Genomic DNA, 24,654 nt, shown 5'->3' with positions numbered 1-24,654 from the left:
TTGTTTTTTTTAACACATTTACACAACAGAGCACTGTGGCTCTATAGCTCAGGGGTTAGAGCACTGGTCTTGTAAACCAGGGGTCGTGAGTTCAAATCTCACTAGGGCCTAAGCGTTATTTCATGCGCTGTATCTTTCTTTCCTGACAACCTATTTTCTTTCACCAGCTGTCTTATCAAAAACCGCCACTGCCTCTAGGTCAACTCCCCTTACATGAAAGATCACATTACATTCAACCCTGGTCAAGGTTCACAACATTGACCCCACTTTGAGCAAAAAAAAAAAAAAAAACCTTACTGGCTCCAAGAAGACTTAGACCACATTCATAACATTCTCTTCCTAAAAAGAGAGCGGCCGTATTCCGTTCTTCTGGATGGCCAAGAAGCCAACACTGGTGCTTATGCCACCATTCATGGGTTGGCCTAATAACGGTAGCTATGATTCTAGAGCTGGAGGCTGCCTTACTTCTGCCCTCAAGGGCTAGGTGCCATTCACATGTCTTGATTGAAGGCTTCGTAGAAGACCACAATTCAGCTCTCTCAACCACCCTACTTTCCGGTGGCACAATGCACCTCCGTGTCAGGATGGCCGAGCGGTCTAAGGCGCTGCGTTCAGGTCGCAGTCTCCCCTGGAGGCGTGGGTTCAAATCCCACTTCTGACAGTGTTTGCATGGTTTTTTCACGGTTCCCCTACCTGCTAGTCTTTCACAGCCAAGATTGTTTTTTTTTTTTTTTTTTTTTAACACATTTACACAACAGAGCACTGTGGCTCTATAGCTCAGGGGTTAGAGCACTGGTCTTGTAAACCAGGGGTCGTGAGTTCAAATCTCACTAGGGCCTAAGCGTTATTTCATGCGCTGTATCTTTCTTTCCTGACAACCTATTTTCTTTCACCAGCTGTCTTATCAAAAACCGCCACTGCCTCTAGGTCAACTCCCCTTACATGAAAGATCACATTACATTCAACCCTGGTCAAGGTTCACAACATTGACCCCACTTTGAGCAAAAAAAAAAAAAAAAACCTTACTGGCTCCAAGAAGACTTAGACCACATTCATAACATTCTCTTCCTAAAAAGAGAGCGGCCGTATTCCGTTCTTCTGGATGGCCAAGAAGCCAACACTGGTGCTTATGCCACCATTCATGGGTTGGCCTAATAACGGTAGCTATGATTCTAGAGCTGGAGGCTGCCTTACTTCTGCCCTCAAGGGCTAGGTGCCATTCACATGTCTTGATTGAAGGCTTCGTAGAAGACCACAATTCAGCTCTCTCAACCACCCTACTTTCCGGTGGCACAATGCACCTCCGTGTCAGGATGGCCGAGCGGTCTAAGGCGCTGCGTTCAGGTCGCAGTCTCCCCTGGAGGCGTGGGTTCAAATCCCACTTCTGACAGCGTTTGCATGGTTTTTTCACGGTTCCCCTACCTGCTAGTCTTTCACAGCCAAGAACGTTTTTTGTTTTTTTTTTTTTAACACATTTACACAACAGAGCACTGTGGCTCTATAGCTCAGGGGTTAGAGCACTGGTCTTGTAAACCAGGGGTCGTGAGTTCAAATCTCACTAGGGCCTAAGCGTTATTTCATGCGCTGTATCTTTCTTTCCTGACAACCTATTTTCTTTCACCAGCTGTCTTATCAAAAACCGCCACTGCCTCTAGGTCAACTCCCCTTACATGAAAGATCACATTACATTCAACCCTGGTCAAGGTTCACAACATTGACCCCACTTTGAGCAAAAAAAAAAAAAAAAACCTTACTGGCTCCAAGAAGACTTAGACCACATTCATAACATTCTCTTCCTAAAAAGAGAGCGGCCGTATTCCGTTCTTCTGGATGGCCAAGAAGCCAACACTGGTGCTTATGCCACCATTCATGGGTTGGCCTAATAACGGTAGCTATGATTCTAGAGCTGGAGGCTGCCTTACTTCTGCCCTCAAGGGCTAGGTGCCATTCACATGTCTTGATTGAAGGCTTCGTAGAAGACCACAATTCAGCTCTCTCAACCACCCTACTTTCCGGTGGCACAATGCACCTCCGTGTCAGGATGGCCGAGCGGTCTAAGGCGCTGCGTTCAGGTCGCAGTCTCCCCTGGAGGCGTGGGTTCAAATCCCACTTCTGACAGCGTTTGCATGGTTTTTTCACGGTTCCCCTACCTGCTAGTCTTTCACAGCCAAGAACGTTTTTTTTTTTTTTTTTTTTAACACATTTACACAACAGAGCACTGTGGCTCTATAGCTCAGGGGTTAGAGCACTGGTCTTGTAAACCAGGGGTCGTGAGTTCAAATCTCACTAGGGCCTAAGCGTTATTTCATGCGCTGTATCTTTCTTTCCTGACAACCTATTTTCTTTCACCAGCTGTCTTATCAAAAACCGCCACTGCCTCTAGGTCAACTCCCCTTACATGAAAGATCACATTACATTCAACCCTGGTCAAGGTTCACAACATTGACCCCACTTTGAGCAAAAAAAAAAAAAAAAACCTTACTGGCTCCAAGAAGACTTAGACCACATTCATAACATTCTCTTCCTAAAAAGAGAGCGGCCGTATTCCGTTCTTCTGGATGGCCAAGAAGCCAACACTGGTGCTTATGCCACCATTCATGGGTTGGCCTAATAACGGTAGCTATGATTCTAGAGCTGGAGGCTGCCTTACTTCTGCCCTCAAGGGCTAGGTGCCATTCACATGTCTTGATTGAAGGCTTCGTAGAAGACCACAATTCAGCTCTCTCAACCACCCTACTTTCCGGTGGCACAATGCACCTCCGTGTCAGGATGGCCGAGCGGTCTAAGGCGCTGCGTTCAGGTCGCAGTCTCCCCTGGAGGCGTGGGTTCAAATCCCACTTCTGACAGCGTTTGCATGGTTTTTTCACGGTTCCCCTACCTGCTAGTCTTTCACAGCCAAGAACGTTTTTTTTTTTTTTTTTTTTTAACACATTTACACAACAGAGCACTGTGGCTCTATAGCTCAGGGGTTAGAGCACTGGTCTTGTAAACCAGGGGTCGTGAGTTCAAATCTCACTAGGGCCTAAGCGTTATTTCATGCGCTGTATCTTTCTTTCCTGACAACCTATTTTCTTTCACCAGCTGTCTTATCAAAAACCGCCACTGCCTCTAGGTCAACTCCCCTTACATGAAAGATCACATTACATTCAACCCTGGTCAAGGTTCACAACATTGACCCCACTTTGAGCAAAAAAAAAAAAAAAAACCTTACTGGCTCCAAGAAGACTTAGACCACATTCATAACATTCTCTTCCTAAAAAGAGAGCGGCCGTATTCCGTTCTTCTGGATGGCCAAGAAGCCAACACTGGTGCTTATGCCACCATTCATGGGTTGGCCTAATAACGGTAGCTATGATTCTAGAGCTGGAGGCTGCCTTACTTCTGCCCTCAAGGGCTAGGTGCCATTCACATGTCTTGATTGAAGGCTTCGTAGAAGACCACAATTCAGCTCTCTCAACCACCCTACTTTCCGGTGGCACAATGCACCTCCGTGTCAGGATGGCCGAGCGGTCTAAGGCGCTGCGTTCAGGTCGCAGTCTCCCCTGGAGGCGTGGGTTCAAATCCCACTTCTGACAGCGTTTGCATGGTTTTTTCACGGTTCCCCTACCTGCTAGTCTTTCACAGCCAAGAACGTTTTTTTTTTTTTTTTTTTAACACATTTACACAACAGAGCCCTGTGGCTCTATAGCTCAGGGGTTAGAGCACTGGTCTTGTAAACCAGGGGTCGTGAGTTCAAATCTCACTAGGGCCTAAGCGTTATTTCATGCGCTGTATCTTTCTTTATTTCTGTATTTTTCTTACTGGCTCCAAGAAGACTTAGACCGCATTCATAACATTCTCTTCCTAAAAAGAGAGCGGCCGTATTCCGTTCTTCTGGATGGCCAAGAAGCCAACACTGGTGCTTATGCCACCATTCATGGGTTGGCCTAATAACGGTAGCTATGATTCTAGAGCTGGAGGCTGCCTTACTTCTGCCCTCAAGGGCTAGGTGCCATTCACATGTCTTGATTGAAGGCTTCGTAGAAGACCACAATTCAGCTCTCTCAACCACCCTACTTTCCGGTGGCACAATGCACCTCCGTGTCAGGATGGCCGAGCGGTCTAAGGCGCTGCGTTCAGGTCGCAGTCTCCCCTGGAGGCGTGGGTTCAAATCCCACTTCTGACAGCGTTTGCATGGTTTTTTCACGGTTCCCCTACCTGCTAGTCTTTCACAGCCAAGAACGTTTTTTTTTTTTTTTTTTTTAACACATTTACACAACAGAGCACTGTGGCTCTATAGCTCAGGGGTTAGAGCACTGGTCTTGTAAACCAGGGGTCGTGAGTTCAAATCTCACTAGGGCCTAAGCGTTATTTCATGCGCTGTATCTTTCTTTCCTGACAACCTATTTTCTTTCACCAGCTGTCTTATCAAAAACCGCCACTGCCTCTAGGTCAACTCCCCTTACATGAAAGATCACATTACATTCAACCCTGGTCAAGGTTCACAACATTGACCCCACTTTGAGCAAAAAAAAAAAAAAAAACCTTACTGGCTCCAAGAAGACTTAGACCACATTCATAACATTCTCTTCCTAAAAAGAGAGCGGCCGTATTCCGTTCTTCTGGATGGCCAAGAAGCCAACACTGGTGCTTATGCCACCATTCATGGGTTGGCCTAATAACGGTAGCTATCATTCTAGAGCTGGAGGCTGCCTTACTTCTGCCCTCAAGGGCTAGGTGCCATTCACATGTCTTGATTGAAGGCTTCGTAGAAGACCACAATTCAGCTCTCTCAACCACCCTACTTTCCGGTGGCACAAGGCACCTCCGTGTCAGGATGGCCGAGCGGTCTAAGGCGCTGCGTTCAGGTCGCAGTCTCCCCTGGAGGCGTGGGTTCAAATCCCACTTCTGACAGCGTTTGCATGGTTTTTTCACGGTTCCCCTACCTGCTAGCCTTTCACAGCCAAGAACGTTTTTTTTTTTTTTTTTTTTAACACATTTACACAACAGAGCACTGTGGCTCTATAGCTCAGGGGTTAGAGCACTGGTCTTGTAAACCAGGGGTCGTGAGTTCAAATCTCACTAGGGCCTAAGCGTTATTTCATGCGCTGTATCTTTCTATCCTGACAACCTATTTTCTTTCACCAGCTGTCTTATCAAAAACCGCCACTGCCTCTAGGTCAACTCCCCTTACATGAAAGATCACATTACATTCAACCCTGGTCAAGGTTCACAACATTGACCCCACTTTGAGCAAAAAAAAAAAAAAAAACCTTACTGGCTCCAAGAAGACTTAGACCACATTCATAACATTCTCTTCCTAAAAAGAGAGCGGCCGTATTCCGTTCTTCTGGATGGCCAAGAAGCCAACACTGGTGCTTATGCCACCATTCATGGGTTGGCCTAATAACGGTAGCTATGATTCTAGAGCTGGAGGCTGCCTTACTTCTGCCCTCAAGGGCTAGGTGCCATTCACATGTCTTGATTGAAGGCTTCGTAGAAGACCACAATTCAGCTCTCTCAACCACCCTACTTTCCGGTGGCACAATGCACCTCCGTGTCAGGATGGCCGAGCGGTCTAAGGCGCTGCGTTCAGGTCGCAGTCTCCCCTGGAGGCGTGGGTTCAAATCCCACTTCTGACAGCGTTTGCATGGTTTTTTCACGGTTCCCCTACCTGCTAGTCTTTCACAGCCAAGAACGTTTTTTTTTTTTTTTTTTTTTTAACACATTTACACAACAGAGCACTGTGGCTCTATAGCTCAGGGGTTAGAGCACTGGTCTTGTAAACCAGGGGTCGTGAGTTCAAATCTCACTAGGGCCTAAGCGTTATTTCATGCGCTGTATCTTTCTTTCCTGACAACCTATTTTCTTTCACCAGCTGTCTTATCAAAAACCGCCACTGCCTCTAGGTCAACTCCCCTTACATGAAAGATCACATTACATTCAACCCTGGTCAAGGTTCACAACATTGACCCCACTTTGAGCAAAAAAAAAAAAAAAAACCTTACTGGCTCCAAGAAGACTTAGACCACATTCATAACATTCTCTTCCTAAAAAGAGAGCGGCCGTATTCCGTTCTTCTGGATGGCCAAGAAGCCAACACTGGTGCTTATGCCACCATTCATGGGTTGGCCTAATAACGGTAGCTATGATTCTAGAGCTGGAGGCTGCCTTACTTCTGCCCTCAAGGGCTAGGTGCCATTCACATGTCTTGATTGAAGGCTTCGTAGAAGACCACAATTCAGCTCTCTCAACCACCCTACTTTCCGGTGGCACAATGCACCTCCGTGTCAGGATGGCCGAGCGGTCTAAGGCGCTGCGTTCAGGTCGCAGTCTCCCCTGGAGGCGTGGGTTCAAATCCCACTTCTGACAGCGTTTGCATGGTTTTTTCACGGTTCCCCTACCTGCTAGTCTTTCACAGCCAAGAACGTTTTTTTTTTTTTTTTTTTTAACACATTTACACAACAGAGCACTGTGGCTCTATAGCTCAGGGGTTAGAGCACTGGTCTTGTAAACCAGGGGTCGTGAGTTCAAATCTCACTAGGGCCTAAGCGTTATTTCATGCGCTGTATCTTTCTTTCCTGACAACCTATTTTCTTTCACCAGCTGTCTTATCAAAAACCGCCACTGCCTCTAGGTCAACTCCCCTTACATGAAAGATCACATTACATTCAACCCTGGTCAAGGTTCACAACATTGACCCCACTTTGAGCAAAAAAAAAAAAAAAAACCTTACTGGCTCCAAGAAGACTTAGACCACATTCATAACATTCTCTTCCTAAAAAGAGAGCGGCCGTATTCCGTTCTTCTGGATGGCCAAGAAGCCAACACTGGTGCTTATGCCACCATTCATGGGTTGGCCTAATAACGGTAGCTATGATTCTAGAGCTGGAGGCTGCCTTACTTCTGCCCTCAAGGGCTAGGTGCCATTCACATGTCTTGATTGAAGGCTTCGTAGAAGACCACAATTCAGCTCTCTCAACCACCCTACTTTCCGGTGGCACAATGCACCTCCGTGTCAGGATGGCCGAGCGGTCTAAGGCGCTGCGTTCAGGTCGCAGTCTCCCCTGGAGGCGTGGGTTCAAATCCCACTTCTGACAGCGTTTGCATGGTTTTTTCACGGTTCCCCTACCTGCTAGTCTTTCACAGCCAAGAACGTTTTTTTTTTTTTTTTTTTTAACACATTTACACAACAGAGCGCTGTGGCTCTATAGCTCAGGGGTTAGAGCACTGGTCTTGTAAACCAGGGGTCGTGAGTTCAAATCTCACTAGGGCCTAAGCGTTATTTCATGCGCTGTATCTTTCTTTCCTGACAACCTATTTTCTTTCACCAGCTGTCTTATCAAAAACCGCCACTGCCTCTAGGTCAACTCCCCTTACATGAAAGATCACATTACATTCAACCCTGGTCAAGGTTCACAACATTGACCCCACTTTGAGCAAAAAAAAAAAAAAAAACCTTACTGGCTCCAAGAAGACTTAGACCACATTCATAACATTCTCTTCCTAAAAAGAGAGCGGCCGTATTCCGTTCTTCTGGATGGCCAAGAAGCCAACACTGGTGCTTATGCCACCATTCATGGGTTGGCCTAATAACGGTAGCTATGATTCTAGAGCTGGAGGCTGCCTTACTTCTGCCCTCAAGGGCTAGGTGCCATTCACATGTCTTGATTGAAGGCTTCGTAGAAGACCACAATTCAGCTCTCTCAACCACCCTACTTTCCGGTGGCACAATGCACCTCCGTGTCAGGATGGCCGAGCGGTCTAAGGCGCTGCGTTCAGGTCGCAGTCTCCCCTGGAGGCGTGGGTTCAAATCCCACTTCTGACAGCGTTTGCATGGTTTTTTCACGGTTCCCCTACCTGCTAGTCTTTCACAGCCAAGAACGTTTTTTTTTTTTTTTTTTTTTAACACATTTACACAACAGAGCACTGTGGCTCTATAGCTCAGGGGTTAGAGCACTGGTCTTGTAAACCAGGGGTCGTGAGTTCAAATCTCACTAGGGCCTAAGCGTTATTTCATGCGCTGTATCTTTCTTTCCTGACAACCTATTTTCTTTCACCAGCTGTCTTATCAAAAACCGCCACTGCCTCTAGGTCAACTCCCCTTACATGAAAGATCACATTACATTCAACCCTGGTCAAGGTTCACAACATTGACCCCACTTTGAGCAAAAAAAAAAAAAAAAACCTTACTGGCTCCAAGAAGACTTAGACCACATTCATAACATTCTCTTCCTAAAAAGAGAGCGGCCGTATTCCGTTCTTCTGGATGGCCAAGAAGCCAACACTGGTGCTTATGCCACCATTCATGGGTTGGCCTAATAACGGTAGCTATGATTCTAGAGCTGGAGGCTGCCTTACTTCTGCCCTCAAGGGCTAGGTGCCATTCACATGTCTTGATTGAAGGCTTCGTAGAAGACCACAATTCAGCTCTCTCAACCACCCTACTTTCCGGTGGCACAATGCACCTCCGTGTCAGGATGGCCGAGCGGTCTAAGGCGCTGCGTTCAGGTCGCAGTCTCCCCTGGAGGCGTGGGTTCAAATCCCACTTCTGACAGCGTTTGCATGTTTTTTTCACGGTTCCCCTACCTGCTAGTCTTTCACAGCCAAGAACGTTTTTTTTTTTTTTTTTTTTTTAACACATTTACACAACAGAGCACTGTGGCTCTATAGCTCAGGGGTTAGAGCACTGGTCTTGTAAACCAGGGGTCGTGAGTTCAAATCTCACTAGGGCCTAAGCGTTATTTCATGCGCTGTATCCTTCTTTCCTGACAACCTATTTTCTTTCACCAGCTGTCTTATCAAAAACCGCCACTGCCTCTAGGTCAACTCCCCTTACATGAAAGATCACATTACATTCAACCCTGGTCAAGGTTCACAACATTGACCCCACTTTGAGCAAAAAAAAAAAAAAAAACCTTACTGGCTCCAAGAAGACTTAGACCACATTCATAACATGCTCTTCCTAAAAAGAGAGCGGCCGTATTCCGTTCTTCTGGATGGCCAAGAAGCCAACACTGGTGCTTATGCCACCATTCATGGGTTGGCCTAATAACGGTAGCTATGATTCTAGAGCTGGAGGCTGCCTTACTTCTGCCCTCAAGGGCTAGGTGCCATTCACATGTCTTGATTGAAGGCTTCGTAGAAGACCACAATTCAGCTCTCTCAACCACCCTACTTTCCGGTGGCACAATGCACCTCCGTGTCAGGATGGCCGAGCGGTCTAAGGCGCTGCGTTCAGGTCGCAGTCTCCCCTGGAGGCGTGGGTTCAAATCCCACTTCTGACAGCGTTTGCATGGTTTTTTCACGGTTCCCCTACCTGCTAGTCTTTCACAGCCAAGAACGTTTTTTTTTTTTTTTTTTTTTTTAACACATTTACACAACAGAGCACTGTGGCTCTATAGCTCAGGGGTTAGAGCACTGGTCTTGTAAACCAGGGGTCGTGAGTTCAAATCTCACTAGGGCCTAAGCGTTATTTCATGCGCTGTATCTTTCTTTCCTGACAACCTATTTTCTTTCACCAGCTGTCTTATCAAAAACCGCCACTGCCTCTAGGTCAACTCCCCTTACATGAAAGATCACATTACATTCAACCCTGGTCAAGGTTCACAACATTGACCCCACTTTGAGCAAAAAAAAAAAAAAAAACCTTACTGGCTCCAAGAAGACTTAGACCACATTCATAACATTCTCTTCCTAAAAAGAGAGCGGCCGTATTCCGTTCTTCTGGATGGCCAAGAAGCCAACACTGGTGCTTATGCCACCATTCATGGGTTGGCCTAATAACGGTAGCTATGATTCTAGAGCTGGAGGCTGCCTTACTTCTGCCCTCAAGGGCTAGGTGCCATTCACATGTCTTGATTGAAGGCTTCGTAGAAGACCACAATTCAGCTCTCTCAACCACCCTACTTTCCGGTGGCACAATGCACCTCCGTGTCAGGATGGCCGAGCGGTCTAAGGCGCTGCGTTCAGGTCGCAGTCTCCCCTGGAGGCGTGGGTTCAAATCCCACTTCTGACAGCGTTTGCATGGTTTTTTCACGGTTCCCCTACCTGCTAGTCTTTCACAGCCAAGAACGTTTTTTGTTTTTTTTTTTTTAACACATTTACACAACAGAGCACTGTGGCTCTATAGCTCAGGGGTTAGAGCACTGGTCTTGTAAACCAGGGGTCGTGAGTTCAAATCTCACTAGGGCCTAAGCGTTATTTCATGCGCTGTATCTTTCTTTCCTGACAACCTATTTTCTTTCACCAGCTGTCTTATCAAAAACCGCCACTGCCTCTAGGTCAACTCCCCTTACATGAAAGATCACATTACATTCAACCCTGGTCAAGGTTCACAACATTGACCCCACTTTGAGCAAAAAAAAAAAAAAAAACCTTACTGGCTCCAAGAAGACTTAGACCACATTCATAACATTCTCTTCCTAAAAAGAGAGCGGCCGTATTCCGTTCTTCTGGATGGCCAAGAAGCCAACACTGGTGCTTATGCCACCATTCATGGGTTGGCCTAATAACGGTAGCTATGATTCTAGAGCTGGAGGCTGCCTTACTTCTGCCCTCAAGGGCTAGGTGCCATTCACATGTCTTGATTGAAGGCTTCGTAGAAGACCACAATTCAGCTCTCTCAACCACCCTACTTTCCGGTGGCACAATGCACCTCCGTGTCAGGATGGCCGAGCGGTCTAAGGCGCTGCGTTCAGGTCGCAGTCTCCCCTGGAGGCGTGGGTTCAAATCCCACTTCTGACAGCGTTTGCATGGTTTTTTCACGGTTCCCCTACCTGCTAGTCTTTCACAGCCAAGAACGTTTTTTTTTTTTTTTTTTTAACACATTTACACAACAGAGCCCTGTGGCTCTATAGCTCAGGGGTTAGAGCACTGGTCTTGTAAACCAGGGGTCGTGAGTTCAAATCTCACTAGGGCCTAAGCGTTATTTCATGCGCTGTATCTTTCTTTATTTCTGTATTTTTCTTACTGGCTCCAAGAAGACTTAGACCGCATTCATAACATTCTCTTCCTAAAAAGAGAGCGGCCGTATTCCGTTCTTCTGGATGGCCAAGAAGCCAACACTGGTGCTTATGCCACCATTCATGGGTTGGCCTAATAACGGTAGCTATGATTCTAGAGCTGGAGGCTGCCTTACTTCTGCCCTCAAGGGCTAGGTGCCATTCACATGTCTTGATTGAAGGCTTCGTAGAAGACCACAATTCAGCTCTCTCAACCACCCTACTTTCCGGTGGCACAATGCACCTCCGTGTCAGGATGGCCGAGCGGTCTAAGGCGCTGCTTTCAGGTCGCAGTCTCCCCTGGAGGCGTGGGTTCAAATCCCACTTCTGACAGCGTTTGCATGGTTTTTTCACGGTTCCCCTACCTGCTAGTCTTTCACAGCCAAGAACGTTTTTTTTTTTTTTTTTTTAACACATTTACACAACAGAGCACTGTGGCTCTATAGCTCAGGGGTTAGAGCACTGGTCTTGTAAACCAGGGGTCGTGAGTTCAAATCTCACTAGGGCCTAAGCGTTATTTCATGCGCTGTATCTTTCTTTCCTGACAACCTATTTTCTTTCACCAGCTGTCTTATCAAAAACCGCCACTGCCTCTAGGTCAACTCCCCTTACATGAAAGATCACATTACATTCAACCCTGGTCAAGGTTCACAACATTGACCCCACTTTGAGCAAAAAAAAAAAAAAAAACCTTACTGGCTCCAAGAAGACTTAGACCACATTCATAACATTCTCTTCCTAAAAAGAGAGCGGCCGTATTCCGTTCTTCTGGATGGCCAAGAAGCCAACACTGGTGCTTATGCCACCATTCATGGGTTGGCCTAATAACGGTAGCTATCATTCTAGAGCTGGAGGCTGCCTTACTTCTGCCCTCAAGGGCTAGGTGCCATTCACATGTCTTGATTGAAGGCTTCGTAGAAGACCACAATTCAGCTCTCTCAACCACCCTACTTTCCGGTGGCACAAGGCACCTCCGTGTCAGGATGGCCGAGCGGTCTAAGGCGCTGCGTTCAGGTCGCAGTCTCCCCTGGAGGCGTGGGTTCAAATCCCACTTCTGACAGCGTTTGCATGGTTTTTTCACGGTTCCCCTACCTGCTAGTCTTTCACAGCCAAGAACGTTTTTTTTTTTTTTTTTTTTAACACATTTACACAACAGAGCACTGTGGCTCTATAGCTCAGGGGTTAGAGCACTGGTCTTGTAAACCAGGGGTCGTGAGTTCAAATCTCACTAGGGCCTAAGCGTTATTTCATGCGCTGTATCTTTCTTTCCTGACAACCTATTTTCTTTCACCAGCTGTCTTATCAAAAACCGCCACTGCCTCTAGGTCAACTCCCCTTACATGAAAGATCACATTACATTCAACCCTGGTCAAGGTTCACAACATTGACCCCACTTTGAGCAAAAAAAAAAAAAAAAACCTTACTGGCTCCAAGAAGACTTAGACCACATTCATAACATTCTCTTCCTAAAAAGAGAGCGGCCGTATTCCGTTCTTCTGGATGGCCAAGAAGCCAACACTGGTGCTTATGCCACCATTCATGGGTTGGCCTAATAACGGTAGCTATGATTCTAGAGCTGGAGGCTGCCTTACTTCTGCCCTCAAGGGCTAGGTGCCATTCACATGTCTTGATTGAAGGCTTCGTAGAAGACCACAATTCAGCTCTCTCAACCACCCTACTTTCCGGTGGCACAATGCACCTCCGTGTCAGGATGGCCGAGCGGTCTAAGGCGCTGCGTTCAGGTCGCAGTCTCCCCTGGAGGCGTGGGTTCAAATCCCACTTCTGACAGCGTTTGCATGGTTTTTTCACGGTTCCCCTACCTGCTAGTCTTTCACAGCCAAGAACGTTTTTTTTTTTTTTTTTTTTTAACACATTTACACAACAGAGCACTGTGGCTCTATAGCTCAGGGGTTAGAGCACTGGTCTTGTAAACCAGGGGTCGTGAGTTCAAATCTCACTAGGGCCTAAGCGTTATTTCATGCGCTGTATCTTTCTTTCCTGACAACCTATTTTCTTTCACCAGCTGTCTTATCAAAAACCGCCACTGCCTCTAGGTCAACTCCCCTTACATGAAAGATCACATTACATTCAACCCTGGTCAAGGTTCACAACATTGACCCCACTTTGAGCAAAAAAAAAAAAAAAAACCTTACTGGCTCCAAGAAGACTTAGACCACATTCATAACATTCTCTTCCTAAAAAGAGAGCGGCCGTATTCCGTTCTTCTGGATGGCCAAGAAGCCAACACTGGTGCTTATGCCACCATTCATGGGTTGGCCTAATAACGGTAGCTATGATTCTAGAGCTGGAGGCTGCCTTACTTCTGCCCTCAAGGGCTAGGTGCCATTCACATGTCTTGATTGAAGGCTTCGTAGAAGACCACAATTCAGCTCTCTCAACCACCCTACTTTCCGGTGGCACAATGCACCTCCGTGTCAGGATGGCTGAGCGGTCTAAGGCGCTGCGTTCAGGTCGCAGTCTCCCCTGGAGGCGTGGGTTCAAATCCCACTTCTGACAGCGTTTGCATGGTTTTTTCACGGTTCCCCTACCTGCTAGTCTTTCACAGCCAAGAACGTTTTTTTTTTTTTTTTTTTTGCGCTGTATCTGTATCACAATGCACCTCCGTGTCAGGATGGCCGAGCGGTCTAAGGCGCTGCTTTCAGGTCGCAGTCTCCCCTGGAGGCGTGGGTTCAAATCCCACTTCTGACAGCGTTTGCATGGTTTTTTCACGGTTCCCCTACCTGCTAGTCTTTCACAGCCAAGAACGTTTTTTTTTTTTTTTTTTTTAACACATTTACACAACAGAGCACTGTGGCTCTATAGCTCAGGGGTTAGAGCACTGGTCTTGTAAACCAGGGGTCGTGAGTTCAAATCTCACTAGGGCCTAAGCGTTATTTCATGCGCTGTATCTTTCTTTCCTGACAACCTATTTTCTTTCACCAGCTGTCTTATCAAAAACCGCCACTGCCTCTAGGTCAACTCCCCTTACATGAAAGATCACATTACATTCAACCCTGGTCAAGGTTCACAACATTGACCCCACTTTGAGCAAAAAAAAAAAAAAAAACCTTACTGGCTCCAAGAAGACTTAGACCACATTCATAACATTCTCTTCCTAAAAAGAGAGCGGCCGTATTCCGTTCTTCTGGATGGCCAAGAAGCCAACACTGGTGCTTATGCCACCATTCATGGGTTGGCCTAATAACGGTAGCTATCATTCTAGAGCTGGAGGCTGCCTTACTTCTGCCCTCAAGGGCTAGGTGCCATTCACATGTCTTGATTGAAGGCTTCGTAGAAGACCACAATTCAGCTCTCTCAACCACCCTACTTTCCGGTGGCACAAGGCACCTCCGTGTCAGGATGGCCGAGCGGTCTAAGGCGCTGTGTTCAGGTCGCAGTCTCCCCTGGAGGCGTGGGTTCAAATCCCACTTCTGACAGCGTTTGCATGGTTTTTTCACGGTTCCCCTACCTGCTAGTCTTTCACAGCCAAGAACGTTTTTTTTTTTTTTTTTTTTTAACACATTTACACAACAGAGCACTGTGGCTCTATAGCTCAGGGGTTAGAGCACTGGTCTTGTAAACCAGGGGTCGTGAGTTCAAATCTCACTAGGGCCTAAGCGTTATTTCATGCGCTGTATCTTTCTTTCCTGACAACCTATTTTCTTTCACCAGCTGTCTTATCAAAAACCGCCACTGCCTCTAGGTCAACTCCCCTTACATGAAAGATCACATTACATTCAACCCTGGTCAAGGTTCACAACATTGACCCCACTTTGAGCAAAAAAAAAAAAAAAACCTTACTGGCTCCAAGAAGACTTAGACCACATTCATAACATTCTCTTCCTAAAAAGAGAGCGGCCGTATTCCGTTCTTCTGGATGGCCAAGAAGCCAACACTGGTGCTTATGCCACCATTCATGGGTTGGCCTAATAACGGTAGCTATGATTCTAGAGCTGGAGGCTGCCTTACTTCTGCCCTCAAGGGCTAGGTGCCATTCACATGTCTTGATTGAAGGCTTCGTAGAAGACCACAATTCAGCTCTCTCAACCACCCTACTTTCCGGTGGCACAATGCACCTCCGTGTCAGGATGGCCGAGCGGTCTAAGGCGCTGCGTTCAGGTCGCAGTCTCCCCTGGAGGCGTGGGTTCAAATCCCACTTCTGACAGCGTTTGCATGGTTTTTTCACGGTTCCCCTACCTGCTAGTCTTTCACAGCCAAGAACGTTTTTTTTTTTTTTTTTTTTTTAACACATTTACACAACAGAGCACTGTGGCTCTATAGCTCAGGGGTTAGAGCACTGGTCTTGTAAACCAGGGGTCGTGAGTTCAAATCTCACTAGGGCCTAAGCGTTATTTCATGCGCTGTATCTTTCTTTCCTGACAACCTATTTTCTTTCACCAGCTGTCTTATCAAAAACCGCCACTGCCTCTAGGTCAACTCCCCTTACATGAAAGATCACATTACATTCAACCCTGGTCAAGGTTCACAACATTGACCCCACTTTGAGCAAAAAAAAAAAAAAAAACCTTACTGGCTCCAAGAAGACTTAGACCACATTCATAACATTCTCTTCCTAAAAAGAGAGCGGCCGTATTCCGTTCTTCTGGATGGCCAAGAAGCCAACACTGGTGCTTATGCCACCATTCATGGGTTGGCCTAATAACGGTAGCTATGATTCTAGAGCTGGAGGCTGCCTTACTTCTGCCCTCAAGGGCTAGGTGCCATTCACATGTCTTGATTGAAGGCTTCGTAGAAGACCACAATTCAGCTCTCTCAACCACCCTACTTTCCGGTGGCACAATGCACCTCCGTGTCAGGATGGCTGAGCGGTCTAAGGCGCTGCGTTCAGGTCGCAGTCTCCCCTGGAGGCGTGGGTTCAAATCCCACTTCTGACAGCGTTTGCATGGTTTTTTCACGGTTCCCCTACCTGCTAGTCTTTCACAGCCAAGAACGTTTTTTTTTTTTTTTTTTTTAACACATTTACACAACAGAGCACTGTGGCTCTATAGCTCAGGGGTTAGAGCACTGGTCTTGTAAACCAGGGGTCGTGAGTTCAAATCTCACTAGGGCCTAAGCGTTATTTCATGCGCTGTATCTTTCTTTCCTGACAACCTATTTTCTTTCACCAGCTGTCTTATCAAAAACCGCCACTGCCTCTAGGTCAACTCCCCTTACATGAAAGATCACATTACATTCAACCCTGGTCAAGGTTCACAACATTGACCCCACTTTGAGCAAAAAAAAAAAAAAAAACCTTACTGGCTCCAAGAAGACTTAGACCACATTCATAACATTCTCTTCCTAAAAAGAGAGCGGCCGTATTCCGTTCTTCTGGATGGCCAAGAAGCCAACACTGGTGCTTATGCCACCATTCATGGGTTGGCCTAATAACGGTAGCTATGATTCTAGAGCTGGAGGCTGCCTTACTTCTGCCCTCAAGGGCTAGGTGCCATTCACATGTCTTGATTGAAGGCTTCGTAGAAGACCACAATTCAGCTCTCTCAACCACCCTACTTTCCGGTGGCACAATGCACCTCCGTGTCAGGATGGCCGAGCGGTCTAAGGCGCTGCGTTCAGGTCGCAGTCTCCCCTGGAGGCGTGGGTTCAAATCCCACTTCTGACAGCGTTTGCATGGTTTTTTCACGGTTCCCCTACCTGCTAGTCTTTCACAGCCAAGAACGTTTTTTTTTTTTTTTAACACATTTACACAGCAGAGCGCTGTGGCTCTATAGCTCAGGGGTTAGAGCACTGGTCTTGTGAACCAGGGGTCGTGAGTTCAAATCTCACTAGGGCCTAAGCGTTATTTCATGCGCTGTATCTTTCTTTCCTGACAACCTATTTTCTTTCACCAGCTGTCTTATCAAAAACCGCCACTGCCTCTAGGTCAACTCCCCTTACATGAAAGATCACATTACATTCAACCCTGGTCAAGGTTCACAACATTGACCCCACTTTGAGCAAAAAAAAAAAAAAAAACCTTACTGGCTCCAAGAAGACTTAGACCACATTCATAACATTCTCTTCCTAAAAAGAGAGCGGCCGTATTCCGTTCTTCTGGATGGCCAAGAAGCCAACACTGGTGCTTATGCCACCATTCATGGGTTGGCCTAATAACGGTAGCTATGATTCTAGAGCTGGAGGCTGCCTTACTTCTGCCCTCAAGGGCTAGGTGCCATTCACATGTCTTGATTGAAGGCTTCGTAGAAGACCACAATTCAGCTCTCTCAACCACCCTACTTTCCGGTGGCACAATGCACCTCCGTGTCAGGATGGCCGAGCGGTCTAAGGCGCTGCGTTCAGGTCGCAGTCTCCCCTGGAGGCGTGGGTTCAAATCCCACTTCTGACAGCGTTTGCATGGTTTTTTCACGGTTCCCCTACCTGCTAGTCTTTCACAGCCAAGAACGTTTTTTTTTTTTTTTTTTTTAACACATTTACACAACAGAGCACTGTGGCTCTATAGCTCAGGGGTTAGAGCACTGGTCTTGTAAACCAGGGGTCGTGAGTTCAAATCTCACTAGGGCCTAAGCGTTATTTCATGCGCTGTATCTTTCTTTCCTGACAACCTATTTTCTTTCACCAGCTGTCTTATCAAAAACCGCCACTGCCTCTAGGTCAACTCCCCTTACATGAAAGATCACATTACATTCAACCCTGGTCAAGGTTCACAACATTGACCCCACTTTGAGCAAAAAAAAAAAAAAAAACCTTACTGGCTCCAAGAAGACTTAGACCACATTCATAACATTCTCTTCCTAAAAAGAGAGCGGCCGTATTCCGTTCTTCTGGATGGCCAAGAAGCCAACACTGGTGCTTATGCCACCATTCATGGGTTGGCCTAATAACGGTAGCTATGATTCTAGAGCTGGAGGCTGCCTTACTTCTGCCCTCAAGGGCTAGGTGCCATTCACATGTCTTGATTGAAGGCTTCGTAGAAGACCACAATTCAGCTCTCTCAACCACCCTACTTTCCGGTGGCACAATGCACCTCCGTGTCAGGATGGCCGAGCGGTCTAAGGCGCTGCGTTCAGGTCGCAGTCTCCCCTGGAGGCGTGGGTTCAAATCCCACTTCTGACAGCGTTTGCATGGTTTTTTCACGGTTCCCCTACCTGCTAGTCTTTCACAGCCAAGAACGTTTTTTTTTTTTTTTTTTTTAACACATTTACACAACAGAGCACTGTGGCTCTATAGCTCAGGGGTTAGAGCACTGGTCTTGTAAACCAGGGGTCGTGAGTTCAAATCTCACTAGGGCCTAAGCGTTATTTCATGCGCTGTATCTTTCTTTCCTGACAACCTATTTTCTTTCACCAGCTGTCTTATCAAAAACCGCCACTGCCTCTAGGTCAACTCCCCTTACATGAAAGATCACATTACATTCAACCCTGGTCAAGGTTCACAACATTGACCCCACTTTGAGCAAAAAAAAAAAAAAAAACCTTACTGGCTCCAAGAAGACTTAGACCACATTCATAACATTCTCTTCCTAAAAAGAGAGCGGCCGTATTCCGTTCTTCTGGATGGCCAAGAAGCCAACACTGGTGCTTATGCCACCATTCATGGGTTGGCCTAATAACGGTAGCTATGATTCTAGAGCTGGAGGCTGCCTTACTTCTGCCCTCAAGGGCTAGGTGCCATTCACATGTCTTGATTGAAGGCTTCGTAGAAGACCACAATTCAGCTCTCTCAACCACCCTACTTTCCGGTGGCACAATGCACCTCCGTGTCAGGATGGCCGAGCGGTCTAAGGCGCTGCGTTCAGGTCGCAGTCTCCCCTGGAGGCGTGGGTTCAAATCCCACTTCTGACAGCGTTTGCATGGTTTTTTCACGGTTCCCCTACCTGCTAGTCTTTCACAGCCAAGAACGTTTTTTTTTTTTTTTTTTTTTAACACATTTACACAACAGAGCACTGTGGCTCTATAGCTCAGGGGTTAGAGCACTGGTCTTGTAAACCAGGGGTCGTGAGTTCAAATCTCACTAGGGCCTAAGCGTTATTTCATGCGCTGTATCTTTCTTTCCTGACAACCTATTTTCTTTCACCAGCTGTCTTATCAAAAACCGCCACTGCCTCTAGGTCAACTCCCCTTACATGAAAGATCACATTACATTCAACCCTGGTCAAGGTTCACAACATTGACCCCACTTTGAGCAAAAAAAAAAAAAAAAACCTTACTGGCTCCAAGAAGACTTAGACCACATTCATAACATTCTCTTCCTAAAAAGAGAGCGGCCGTATTCCGTTCTTCTGGATGGCCAAGAAGCCAACACTGGTGCTTATGCCACCATTCATGGGTTGGCCTAATAACGGTAGCTATGATTCTAGAGCTGGAGGCTGCCTTACTTCTGCCCTCAAGGGCTAGGTGCCATTCACATGTCTTGATTGAAGGCTTCGTAGAAGACCACAATTCAGCTCTCTCAACCACCCTACTTTCCGGTGGCACAATGCACCTCCGTGTCAGGATGGCCGAGCGGTCTAAGGCGCTGCGTTCAGGTCGCAGTCTCCCCTGGAGGCGTGGGTTCAAATCCCACTTCTGACAGCGTTTGCATGTTTTTTTCACGGTTCCCCTACCTGCTAGTCTTTCACAGCCAAGAACGTTTTTTTTTTTTTTTTTTTTTTTAACACATTTACACAACAGAGCACTGTGGCTCTATAGCTCAGGGGTTAGAGCACTGGTCTTGTAAACCAGGGGTCGTGAGTTCAAATCTCACTAGGGCCTAAGCGTTATTTCATGCGCTGTATCCTTCTTTCCTGACAACCTATTTTCTTTCACCAGCTGTCTTATCAAAAACCGCCACTGCCTCTAGGTCAACTCCCCTTACATGAAAGATCACATTACATTCAACCCTGGTCAAGGTTCACAACATTGACCCCACTTTGAGCAAAAAAAAAAAAAAAAACCTTACTGGCTCCAAGAAGACTTAGACCACATTCATAACATTCTCTTCCTAAAAAGAGAGCGGCCGTATTCCGTTCTTCTGGATGGCCAAGAAGCCAACACTGGTGCTTATGCCACCATTCATGGGTTGGCCTAATAACGGTAGCTATGATTCTAGAGCTGGAGGCTGCCTTACTTCTGCCCTCAAGGGCTAGGTGCCATTCACATGTCTTGATTGAAGGCTTCGTAGAAGACCACAATTCAGCTCTCTCAACCACCCTACTTTCCGGTGGCACAATGCACCTCCGTGTCAGGATGGCCGAGCGGTCTAAGGCGCTGTGTTCAGGTCGCAGTCTCCCCTGGAGGCGTGGGTTCAAATCCCACTTCTGACAGCGTTTGCATGGTTTTTTCACGGTTCCCCTACCTGCTAGTCTTTCACAGCCAAGAACGTTTTTTTTTTTTTTTTTTTTTTTAACACATTTACACAACAGAGCACTGTGGCTCTATAGCTCAGGGGTTAGAGCACTGGTCTTGTAAACCAGGGGTCGTGAGTTCAAATCTCACTAGGGCCTAAGCGTTATTTCATGCGCTGTATCTTTCTTTCCTGACAACCTATTTTCTTTCACCAGCTGTCTTATCAAAAACCGCCACTGCCTCTAGGTCAACTCCCCTTACATGAAAGATCACATTACATTCAACCCTGGTCAAGGTTCACAACATTGACCCCACTTTGAGCAAAAAAAAAAAAAAAAACCTTACTGGCTCCAAGAAGACTTAGACCACATTCATAACATTCTCTTCCTAAAAAGAGAGCGGCCGTATTCCGTTCTTCTGGATGGCCAAGAAGCCAACACTGGTGCTTATGCCACCATTCATGGGTTGGCCTAATAACGGTAGCTATGATTCTAGAGCTGGAGGCTGCCTTACTTCTGCCCTCAAGGGCTAGGTGCCATTCACATGTCTTGATTGAAGGCTTCGTAGAAGACCACAATTCAGCTCTCTCAACCACCCTACTTTCCGGTGGCACAATGCACCTCCGTGTCAGGATTGCCGAGCGGTCTAAGGCGCTGCGTTCAGGTCGCAGTCTCCCCTGGAGGCGTGGGTTCAAATCCCACTTCTGACAGCGTTTGCATGGTTTTTTCACGGTTCCCCTACCTGCTAGTCTTTCACAGCCAAGAACGTTTTTTTTTTTTTTTTTTTTAACACATTTACACAACAGAGCACTGTGGCTCTATAGCTCAGGGGTTAGAGCACTGGACTTGTAAACCAGGGGTCGTGAGTTCAAATCTCACTAGGGCCTAAGCGTTATTTCATGCGCTGTATCTTTCTTTCCTGACAACCTATTTTCTTTCACCAGCTGTCTTATCAAAAACCGCCACTGCCTCTAGGTCAACTCCCCTTACATGAAAGATCACATTACATTCAACCCTGGTCAAGGTTCACAACATTGACCCCACTTTGAGCAAAAAAAAAAAAAAAAACCTTACTGGCTCCAAGAAGACTTAGACCACATTCATAACATTCTCTTCCTAAAAAGAGAGCGGCCGTATTCCGTTCTTCTGGATGGCCAAGAAGCCAACACTGGTGCTTATGCCACCATTCATGGGTTGGCCTAATAACGGTAGCTATGATTCTAGAGCTGGAGGCTGCCTTACTTCTGCCCTCAAGGGCTAGGTGCCATTCACATGTCTTGATTGAAGGCTTCGTAGAAGACCACAATTCAGCTCTCTCAACCACCCTACTTTCCGGTGGCACAATGCACCTCCGTGTCAGGATGGCCGAGCGGTCTAAGGCGCTGCGTTCAGGTCGCAGTCTCCCCTGGAGGCGTGGGTTCAAATCCCACTTCTGACAGCGTTTGCATGGTTTTTTCACGGTTCCCCTACCTGCTAGTCTTTCACAGCCAAGAACGTTTTTTTTTTTTTTTTTTTTTTAACACATTTACACAACAGAGCACTGTGGCTCTATAGCTCAGGGGTTAGAGCACTGGTCTTGTAAACCAGGGGTCGTGAGTTCAAATCTCACTAGGGCCTAAGCGTTATTTCATGCGCTGTATCTTTCTTTCCTGACAACCTATTTTCTTTCACCAGCTGTCTTATCAAAAACCGCCACTGCCTCTAGGTCAACTCCCCTTACATGAAAGATCACATTACATTCAACCCTGGTCAAGGTTCACAACATTGACCCCACTTTGAGCAAAAAAAAAAAAAAACCTTACTGGCTCCAAGAAGACTTAGACCACATTCATAACATTCTCTTCCTAAAAAGAGAGCGGCCGTATTCCGTTCTTCTGGATGGCCAAGAAGCCAACACTGGTGCTTATGCCACCATTCATGGGTTGGCCTAATAACGGTAGCTATGATTCTAGAGCTGGAGGCTGCCTTACTTCTGCCCTCAAGGGCTAGGTGCCATTCACATGTCTTGATTGAAGGCTTCGTAGAAGACCACAATTCAGCTCTCTCAACCACCCTACTTTCCGGTGGCACAATGCACCTCCGTGTCAGGATGGCCGAGCGGTCTAAGGCGCTGCGTTCAGGTCGCAGTCTCCCCTGGAGGCGTGGGTTCAAATCCCACTTCTGACAGCGTTTGCATGGTTTTTTCACGGTTCCCCTACCTGCTAGTCTTTCACAGCCAAGAACGTTTTTTTTTTTTTTTTTTTTTAACACATTTACACAACAGAGCACTGTGGCTCTATAGCTCAGGGGTTAGAGCACTGGTCTTGTAAACCAGGGGTCGTGAGTTCAAATCTCACTAGGGCCTAAGCGTTATTTCATGCGCTGTATCTTTCTTTCCTGACAACCTATTTTCTTTCACCAGCTGTCTTATCAAAAACCGCCACTGCCTCTAGGTCAACTCCCCTTACATGAAAGATCACATTACATTCAACCCTGGTCAAGGTTCACAACATTGACCCCACTTTGAGCAAAAAAAAAAAAAAAAACCTTACTGGCTCCAAGAAGACTTAGACCACATTCATAACATTCTCTTCCTAAAAAGAGAGCGGCCGTATTCCGTTCTTCTGGATGGCCAAGAAGCCAACACTGGTGCTTATGCCACCATTCATGGGTTGGCCTAATAACGGTAGCTATGATTCTAGAGCTGGAGGCTGCCTTACTTCTGCCCTCAAGGGCTAGGTGCCATTCACATGTCTTGATTGAAGGCTTCGTAGAAGACCACAATTCAGCTCTCTCAACCACCCTACTTTCCGGTGGCACAATGCACCTCCGTGTCAGGATGGCCGAGCGGTCTAAGGCGCTGCGTTCAGGTCGCAGTCTCCCCTGGAGGCGTGGGTTCAAATCCCACTTCTGACAGCGTTTGCATGGTTTTTTCACGGTTCCCCTACCTGCTAGTCTTTCACAGCCAAGAACGTTTTTTTTTTTTTTTTTTTTTAACACATTTACACAACAGAGCACTGTGGCTCTATAGCTCAGGGGTTAGAGCATTGGTCTTGTAAACCAGGGGTCGTGAGTTCAAATCTCACTAGGGCCTAAGCATTATTTCATGCGCTGTATCTTTCTTTCCTGACAACCTATTTTCTTTCACCAGCTGTCTTATCAAAAACCGCCACTGCCTCTAGGTCAACTCCCCTTACATGAAAGATCACATTACATTCAACCCTGGTCAAGGTTCACAACATTGACCCCACTTTGAGCAAAAAAAAAAAAAAAAACCTTACTGGCTCCAAGAAGACTTAGACCACATTCATAACATTCTCTTCCTAAAAAGAGAGCGGCCGTATTCCGTTCTTCTGGATGGCCAAGAAGCCAAGACTGGTGCTTATGCCACCATTCATGGGTTGGCCTAATAACGGTAGCTATGATTCTAGAGCTGGAGGCTGCCTTACTTCTGCCCTCAAGGGCTAGGTGCCATTCACATGTCTTGATTGAAGGCTTCGTAGAAGACCACAATTCAGCTCTCTCAACCACCCTACTTTCCGGTGGCACAATGCACCTCCGTGTCAGGATGGCCGAGCGGTCTCCCCTGGAGGCGTGGGTTCAAATCCCACTTCTGACAGCGTTTGCATGGTTTTTTCACGGTTCCCCTACCTGCTAGTCTTTCACAGCCAAGAACGTTTTTTTTTTTTTTTTTTTTAACACATTTACACAACAGAGCACTGTGGCTCTATAGCTCAGGGGTTAGAGCACTGGTCTTGTAAACCAGGGGTTGTGAGTTCAAATCTCACTAGGGCCTAAGCATTATTTCATGCGCTGTATCTTTCTTTCCTGACAACCTATTTTCTTTCACCAGCTGTCTTATCAAAAACCGCCACTGCCTCTAGGTCAACTCCCCTTACATGAAAGATCACATTACATTCAACCCTGGTCAAGGTTCACAACATTGACCCCACTTTGAGCAAAAAAAAAAAAAAAAAACCTTACTGGCTCCAAGAAGACTTAGACCACATTCATAACATTCTCTTCCTAAAAAGAGAGCGGCCGTATTCCGTTCTTCTGGATGGCCAAGAAGCCAAGACTGGTGCTTATGCCACCATTCATGGGTTGGCCTAATAACGGTAGCTATGATTCTAGAGCTGGAGGCTGCCTTACTTCTGCCCTCAAGGGCTAGGTGCCATTCACATGTCTTGATTGAAGGCTTCGTAGAAGACCACAATTCAGCTCTCTCAACCACCCTACTTTCCGGTGGCACAATGCACCTCCGTGTCAGGATGGCCGAGCGGTCTAAGGCGCTGCGTTCAGGTCGCAGTCTCCCCTGGAGGCGTGGGTTCAAATCCCACTTCTGACAGCGTTTGCATGGTTTTTTCACGGTTCCCCTACCTGCTAGTCTTTCACAGCCAAGAACGTTTT

General features: G+C 46.7%; 64 non-coding genes across 64 annotated transcripts; all 64 read left to right on the top strand.

The window, feature by feature from the left end:
• Positions 1–37: 37 nt before the first annotated feature.
• On the top strand, positions 38–110 carry TRNAT-UGU (transfer RNA threonine (anticodon UGU)). Its single transcript has one exon. It is a non-coding gene; the product is annotated as a tRNA-Thr (tRNA).
• Positions 111–578: 468 nt separating this feature from the next.
• TRNAL-CAG (transfer RNA leucine (anticodon CAG)) lies at positions 579–661 on the top strand. Its single transcript has one exon. It is a non-coding gene; the product is annotated as a tRNA-Leu (tRNA).
• Positions 662–766: 105 nt separating this feature from the next.
• Positions 767–839, top strand: TRNAT-UGU (transfer RNA threonine (anticodon UGU)). Its single transcript has one exon. It is a non-coding gene; the product is annotated as a tRNA-Thr (tRNA).
• A 468-nt stretch (positions 840–1,307) lies between these two features.
• Positions 1,308–1,390, top strand: TRNAL-CAG (transfer RNA leucine (anticodon CAG)). Its single transcript has one exon. It is a non-coding gene; the product is annotated as a tRNA-Leu (tRNA).
• Positions 1,391–1,494: 104 nt separating this feature from the next.
• TRNAT-UGU (transfer RNA threonine (anticodon UGU)) lies at positions 1,495–1,567 on the top strand. The gene has a single exon. It is a non-coding gene; the product is annotated as a tRNA-Thr (tRNA).
• Positions 1,568–2,035: 468 nt separating this feature from the next.
• Positions 2,036–2,118, top strand: TRNAL-CAG (transfer RNA leucine (anticodon CAG)). The gene has a single exon. It is a non-coding gene; the product is annotated as a tRNA-Leu (tRNA).
• Positions 2,119–2,222: 104 nt separating this feature from the next.
• Positions 2,223–2,295, top strand: TRNAT-UGU (transfer RNA threonine (anticodon UGU)). Its single transcript has one exon. It is a non-coding gene; the product is annotated as a tRNA-Thr (tRNA).
• Positions 2,296–2,763: 468 nt separating this feature from the next.
• Positions 2,764–2,846, top strand: TRNAL-CAG (transfer RNA leucine (anticodon CAG)). The gene has a single exon. It is a non-coding gene; the product is annotated as a tRNA-Leu (tRNA).
• A 105-nt stretch (positions 2,847–2,951) lies between these two features.
• TRNAT-UGU (transfer RNA threonine (anticodon UGU)) lies at positions 2,952–3,024 on the top strand. Its single transcript has one exon. It is a non-coding gene; the product is annotated as a tRNA-Thr (tRNA).
• Positions 3,025–3,492: 468 nt separating this feature from the next.
• On the top strand, positions 3,493–3,575 carry TRNAL-CAG (transfer RNA leucine (anticodon CAG)). The gene has a single exon. It is a non-coding gene; the product is annotated as a tRNA-Leu (tRNA).
• A 103-nt stretch (positions 3,576–3,678) lies between these two features.
• On the top strand, positions 3,679–3,751 carry TRNAT-UGU (transfer RNA threonine (anticodon UGU)). Its single transcript has one exon. It is a non-coding gene; the product is annotated as a tRNA-Thr (tRNA).
• Positions 3,752–4,082: 331 nt separating this feature from the next.
• On the top strand, positions 4,083–4,165 carry TRNAL-CAG (transfer RNA leucine (anticodon CAG)). Its single transcript has one exon. It is a non-coding gene; the product is annotated as a tRNA-Leu (tRNA).
• A 104-nt stretch (positions 4,166–4,269) lies between these two features.
• TRNAT-UGU (transfer RNA threonine (anticodon UGU)) lies at positions 4,270–4,342 on the top strand. Its single transcript has one exon. It is a non-coding gene; the product is annotated as a tRNA-Thr (tRNA).
• Positions 4,343–4,810: 468 nt separating this feature from the next.
• TRNAL-CAG (transfer RNA leucine (anticodon CAG)) lies at positions 4,811–4,893 on the top strand. Its single transcript has one exon. It is a non-coding gene; the product is annotated as a tRNA-Leu (tRNA).
• A 104-nt stretch (positions 4,894–4,997) lies between these two features.
• On the top strand, positions 4,998–5,070 carry TRNAT-UGU (transfer RNA threonine (anticodon UGU)). Its single transcript has one exon. It is a non-coding gene; the product is annotated as a tRNA-Thr (tRNA).
• Positions 5,071–5,538: 468 nt separating this feature from the next.
• On the top strand, positions 5,539–5,621 carry TRNAL-CAG (transfer RNA leucine (anticodon CAG)). Its single transcript has one exon. It is a non-coding gene; the product is annotated as a tRNA-Leu (tRNA).
• A 106-nt stretch (positions 5,622–5,727) lies between these two features.
• On the top strand, positions 5,728–5,800 carry TRNAT-UGU (transfer RNA threonine (anticodon UGU)). The gene has a single exon. It is a non-coding gene; the product is annotated as a tRNA-Thr (tRNA).
• Positions 5,801–6,268: 468 nt separating this feature from the next.
• TRNAL-CAG (transfer RNA leucine (anticodon CAG)) lies at positions 6,269–6,351 on the top strand. The gene has a single exon. It is a non-coding gene; the product is annotated as a tRNA-Leu (tRNA).
• A 104-nt stretch (positions 6,352–6,455) lies between these two features.
• Positions 6,456–6,528, top strand: TRNAT-UGU (transfer RNA threonine (anticodon UGU)). Its single transcript has one exon. It is a non-coding gene; the product is annotated as a tRNA-Thr (tRNA).
• A 468-nt stretch (positions 6,529–6,996) lies between these two features.
• TRNAL-CAG (transfer RNA leucine (anticodon CAG)) lies at positions 6,997–7,079 on the top strand. Its single transcript has one exon. It is a non-coding gene; the product is annotated as a tRNA-Leu (tRNA).
• A 104-nt stretch (positions 7,080–7,183) lies between these two features.
• TRNAT-UGU (transfer RNA threonine (anticodon UGU)) lies at positions 7,184–7,256 on the top strand. The gene has a single exon. It is a non-coding gene; the product is annotated as a tRNA-Thr (tRNA).
• A 468-nt stretch (positions 7,257–7,724) lies between these two features.
• On the top strand, positions 7,725–7,807 carry TRNAL-CAG (transfer RNA leucine (anticodon CAG)). Its single transcript has one exon. It is a non-coding gene; the product is annotated as a tRNA-Leu (tRNA).
• A 105-nt stretch (positions 7,808–7,912) lies between these two features.
• On the top strand, positions 7,913–7,985 carry TRNAT-UGU (transfer RNA threonine (anticodon UGU)). The gene has a single exon. It is a non-coding gene; the product is annotated as a tRNA-Thr (tRNA).
• A 468-nt stretch (positions 7,986–8,453) lies between these two features.
• TRNAL-CAG (transfer RNA leucine (anticodon CAG)) lies at positions 8,454–8,536 on the top strand. Its single transcript has one exon. It is a non-coding gene; the product is annotated as a tRNA-Leu (tRNA).
• Positions 8,537–8,642: 106 nt separating this feature from the next.
• On the top strand, positions 8,643–8,715 carry TRNAT-UGU (transfer RNA threonine (anticodon UGU)). Its single transcript has one exon. It is a non-coding gene; the product is annotated as a tRNA-Thr (tRNA).
• Positions 8,716–9,183: 468 nt separating this feature from the next.
• On the top strand, positions 9,184–9,266 carry TRNAL-CAG (transfer RNA leucine (anticodon CAG)). Its single transcript has one exon. It is a non-coding gene; the product is annotated as a tRNA-Leu (tRNA).
• Positions 9,267–9,373: 107 nt separating this feature from the next.
• Positions 9,374–9,446, top strand: TRNAT-UGU (transfer RNA threonine (anticodon UGU)). Its single transcript has one exon. It is a non-coding gene; the product is annotated as a tRNA-Thr (tRNA).
• A 468-nt stretch (positions 9,447–9,914) lies between these two features.
• Positions 9,915–9,997, top strand: TRNAL-CAG (transfer RNA leucine (anticodon CAG)). The gene has a single exon. It is a non-coding gene; the product is annotated as a tRNA-Leu (tRNA).
• A 104-nt stretch (positions 9,998–10,101) lies between these two features.
• TRNAT-UGU (transfer RNA threonine (anticodon UGU)) lies at positions 10,102–10,174 on the top strand. The gene has a single exon. It is a non-coding gene; the product is annotated as a tRNA-Thr (tRNA).
• Positions 10,175–10,642: 468 nt separating this feature from the next.
• Positions 10,643–10,725, top strand: TRNAL-CAG (transfer RNA leucine (anticodon CAG)). The gene has a single exon. It is a non-coding gene; the product is annotated as a tRNA-Leu (tRNA).
• A 103-nt stretch (positions 10,726–10,828) lies between these two features.
• TRNAT-UGU (transfer RNA threonine (anticodon UGU)) lies at positions 10,829–10,901 on the top strand. The gene has a single exon. It is a non-coding gene; the product is annotated as a tRNA-Thr (tRNA).
• A 517-nt stretch (positions 10,902–11,418) lies between these two features.
• On the top strand, positions 11,419–11,491 carry TRNAT-UGU (transfer RNA threonine (anticodon UGU)). The gene has a single exon. It is a non-coding gene; the product is annotated as a tRNA-Thr (tRNA).
• Positions 11,492–11,959: 468 nt separating this feature from the next.
• Positions 11,960–12,042, top strand: TRNAL-CAG (transfer RNA leucine (anticodon CAG)). Its single transcript has one exon. It is a non-coding gene; the product is annotated as a tRNA-Leu (tRNA).
• Positions 12,043–12,146: 104 nt separating this feature from the next.
• TRNAT-UGU (transfer RNA threonine (anticodon UGU)) lies at positions 12,147–12,219 on the top strand. The gene has a single exon. It is a non-coding gene; the product is annotated as a tRNA-Thr (tRNA).
• Positions 12,220–12,687: 468 nt separating this feature from the next.
• On the top strand, positions 12,688–12,770 carry TRNAL-CAG (transfer RNA leucine (anticodon CAG)). Its single transcript has one exon. It is a non-coding gene; the product is annotated as a tRNA-Leu (tRNA).
• Positions 12,771–12,875: 105 nt separating this feature from the next.
• Positions 12,876–12,948, top strand: TRNAT-UGU (transfer RNA threonine (anticodon UGU)). Its single transcript has one exon. It is a non-coding gene; the product is annotated as a tRNA-Thr (tRNA).
• A 468-nt stretch (positions 12,949–13,416) lies between these two features.
• TRNAL-CAG (transfer RNA leucine (anticodon CAG)) lies at positions 13,417–13,499 on the top strand. The gene has a single exon. It is a non-coding gene; the product is annotated as a tRNA-Leu (tRNA).
• A 296-nt stretch (positions 13,500–13,795) lies between these two features.
• On the top strand, positions 13,796–13,868 carry TRNAT-UGU (transfer RNA threonine (anticodon UGU)). Its single transcript has one exon. It is a non-coding gene; the product is annotated as a tRNA-Thr (tRNA).
• Positions 13,869–14,336: 468 nt separating this feature from the next.
• TRNAL-CAG (transfer RNA leucine (anticodon CAG)) lies at positions 14,337–14,419 on the top strand. The gene has a single exon. It is a non-coding gene; the product is annotated as a tRNA-Leu (tRNA).
• Positions 14,420–14,524: 105 nt separating this feature from the next.
• TRNAT-UGU (transfer RNA threonine (anticodon UGU)) lies at positions 14,525–14,597 on the top strand. Its single transcript has one exon. It is a non-coding gene; the product is annotated as a tRNA-Thr (tRNA).
• Positions 14,598–15,064: 467 nt separating this feature from the next.
• TRNAL-CAG (transfer RNA leucine (anticodon CAG)) lies at positions 15,065–15,147 on the top strand. The gene has a single exon. It is a non-coding gene; the product is annotated as a tRNA-Leu (tRNA).
• Positions 15,148–15,253: 106 nt separating this feature from the next.
• On the top strand, positions 15,254–15,326 carry TRNAT-UGU (transfer RNA threonine (anticodon UGU)). Its single transcript has one exon. It is a non-coding gene; the product is annotated as a tRNA-Thr (tRNA).
• A 468-nt stretch (positions 15,327–15,794) lies between these two features.
• TRNAL-CAG (transfer RNA leucine (anticodon CAG)) lies at positions 15,795–15,877 on the top strand. Its single transcript has one exon. It is a non-coding gene; the product is annotated as a tRNA-Leu (tRNA).
• A 104-nt stretch (positions 15,878–15,981) lies between these two features.
• TRNAT-UGU (transfer RNA threonine (anticodon UGU)) lies at positions 15,982–16,054 on the top strand. Its single transcript has one exon. It is a non-coding gene; the product is annotated as a tRNA-Thr (tRNA).
• Positions 16,055–16,522: 468 nt separating this feature from the next.
• On the top strand, positions 16,523–16,605 carry TRNAL-CAG (transfer RNA leucine (anticodon CAG)). Its single transcript has one exon. It is a non-coding gene; the product is annotated as a tRNA-Leu (tRNA).
• Positions 16,606–16,704: 99 nt separating this feature from the next.
• On the top strand, positions 16,705–16,777 carry TRNAT-UGU (transfer RNA threonine (anticodon UGU)). The gene has a single exon. It is a non-coding gene; the product is annotated as a tRNA-Thr (tRNA).
• A 468-nt stretch (positions 16,778–17,245) lies between these two features.
• TRNAL-CAG (transfer RNA leucine (anticodon CAG)) lies at positions 17,246–17,328 on the top strand. Its single transcript has one exon. It is a non-coding gene; the product is annotated as a tRNA-Leu (tRNA).
• A 104-nt stretch (positions 17,329–17,432) lies between these two features.
• TRNAT-UGU (transfer RNA threonine (anticodon UGU)) lies at positions 17,433–17,505 on the top strand. The gene has a single exon. It is a non-coding gene; the product is annotated as a tRNA-Thr (tRNA).
• A 468-nt stretch (positions 17,506–17,973) lies between these two features.
• On the top strand, positions 17,974–18,056 carry TRNAL-CAG (transfer RNA leucine (anticodon CAG)). The gene has a single exon. It is a non-coding gene; the product is annotated as a tRNA-Leu (tRNA).
• Positions 18,057–18,160: 104 nt separating this feature from the next.
• TRNAT-UGU (transfer RNA threonine (anticodon UGU)) lies at positions 18,161–18,233 on the top strand. Its single transcript has one exon. It is a non-coding gene; the product is annotated as a tRNA-Thr (tRNA).
• Positions 18,234–18,701: 468 nt separating this feature from the next.
• TRNAL-CAG (transfer RNA leucine (anticodon CAG)) lies at positions 18,702–18,784 on the top strand. Its single transcript has one exon. It is a non-coding gene; the product is annotated as a tRNA-Leu (tRNA).
• Positions 18,785–18,889: 105 nt separating this feature from the next.
• On the top strand, positions 18,890–18,962 carry TRNAT-UGU (transfer RNA threonine (anticodon UGU)). Its single transcript has one exon. It is a non-coding gene; the product is annotated as a tRNA-Thr (tRNA).
• Positions 18,963–19,430: 468 nt separating this feature from the next.
• TRNAL-CAG (transfer RNA leucine (anticodon CAG)) lies at positions 19,431–19,513 on the top strand. The gene has a single exon. It is a non-coding gene; the product is annotated as a tRNA-Leu (tRNA).
• A 107-nt stretch (positions 19,514–19,620) lies between these two features.
• TRNAT-UGU (transfer RNA threonine (anticodon UGU)) lies at positions 19,621–19,693 on the top strand. The gene has a single exon. It is a non-coding gene; the product is annotated as a tRNA-Thr (tRNA).
• Positions 19,694–20,161: 468 nt separating this feature from the next.
• TRNAL-CAG (transfer RNA leucine (anticodon CAG)) lies at positions 20,162–20,244 on the top strand. The gene has a single exon. It is a non-coding gene; the product is annotated as a tRNA-Leu (tRNA).
• Positions 20,245–20,351: 107 nt separating this feature from the next.
• Positions 20,352–20,424, top strand: TRNAT-UGU (transfer RNA threonine (anticodon UGU)). The gene has a single exon. It is a non-coding gene; the product is annotated as a tRNA-Thr (tRNA).
• Positions 20,425–21,620: 1,196 nt separating this feature from the next.
• TRNAL-CAG (transfer RNA leucine (anticodon CAG)) lies at positions 21,621–21,703 on the top strand. The gene has a single exon. It is a non-coding gene; the product is annotated as a tRNA-Leu (tRNA).
• Positions 21,704–21,809: 106 nt separating this feature from the next.
• Positions 21,810–21,882, top strand: TRNAT-UGU (transfer RNA threonine (anticodon UGU)). Its single transcript has one exon. It is a non-coding gene; the product is annotated as a tRNA-Thr (tRNA).
• A 466-nt stretch (positions 21,883–22,348) lies between these two features.
• Positions 22,349–22,431, top strand: TRNAL-CAG (transfer RNA leucine (anticodon CAG)). The gene has a single exon. It is a non-coding gene; the product is annotated as a tRNA-Leu (tRNA).
• A 105-nt stretch (positions 22,432–22,536) lies between these two features.
• Positions 22,537–22,609, top strand: TRNAT-UGU (transfer RNA threonine (anticodon UGU)). Its single transcript has one exon. It is a non-coding gene; the product is annotated as a tRNA-Thr (tRNA).
• Positions 22,610–23,077: 468 nt separating this feature from the next.
• TRNAL-CAG (transfer RNA leucine (anticodon CAG)) lies at positions 23,078–23,160 on the top strand. The gene has a single exon. It is a non-coding gene; the product is annotated as a tRNA-Leu (tRNA).
• A 105-nt stretch (positions 23,161–23,265) lies between these two features.
• On the top strand, positions 23,266–23,338 carry TRNAT-UGU (transfer RNA threonine (anticodon UGU)). Its single transcript has one exon. It is a non-coding gene; the product is annotated as a tRNA-Thr (tRNA).
• A 629-nt stretch (positions 23,339–23,967) lies between these two features.
• Positions 23,968–24,040, top strand: TRNAT-UGU (transfer RNA threonine (anticodon UGU)). Its single transcript has one exon. It is a non-coding gene; the product is annotated as a tRNA-Thr (tRNA).
• Positions 24,041–24,509: 469 nt separating this feature from the next.
• Positions 24,510–24,592, top strand: TRNAL-CAG (transfer RNA leucine (anticodon CAG)). Its single transcript has one exon. It is a non-coding gene; the product is annotated as a tRNA-Leu (tRNA).
• Positions 24,593–24,654: the final 62 nt, after the last annotated feature.

The sequence above is a fragment of the Hyperolius riggenbachi genome, chromosome 1, assembly GCF_040937935.1.
Source record: "Hyperolius riggenbachi isolate aHypRig1 chromosome 1, aHypRig1.pri, whole genome shotgun sequence".
NCBI classification, from domain to species: domain Eukaryota; kingdom Metazoa; phylum Chordata; class Amphibia; order Anura; family Hyperoliidae; genus Hyperolius; species Hyperolius riggenbachi.
The sequence above is the reverse complement of the archived record's forward strand: the minus strand, read 5'-3'. Positions and strand labels throughout refer to the sequence as shown.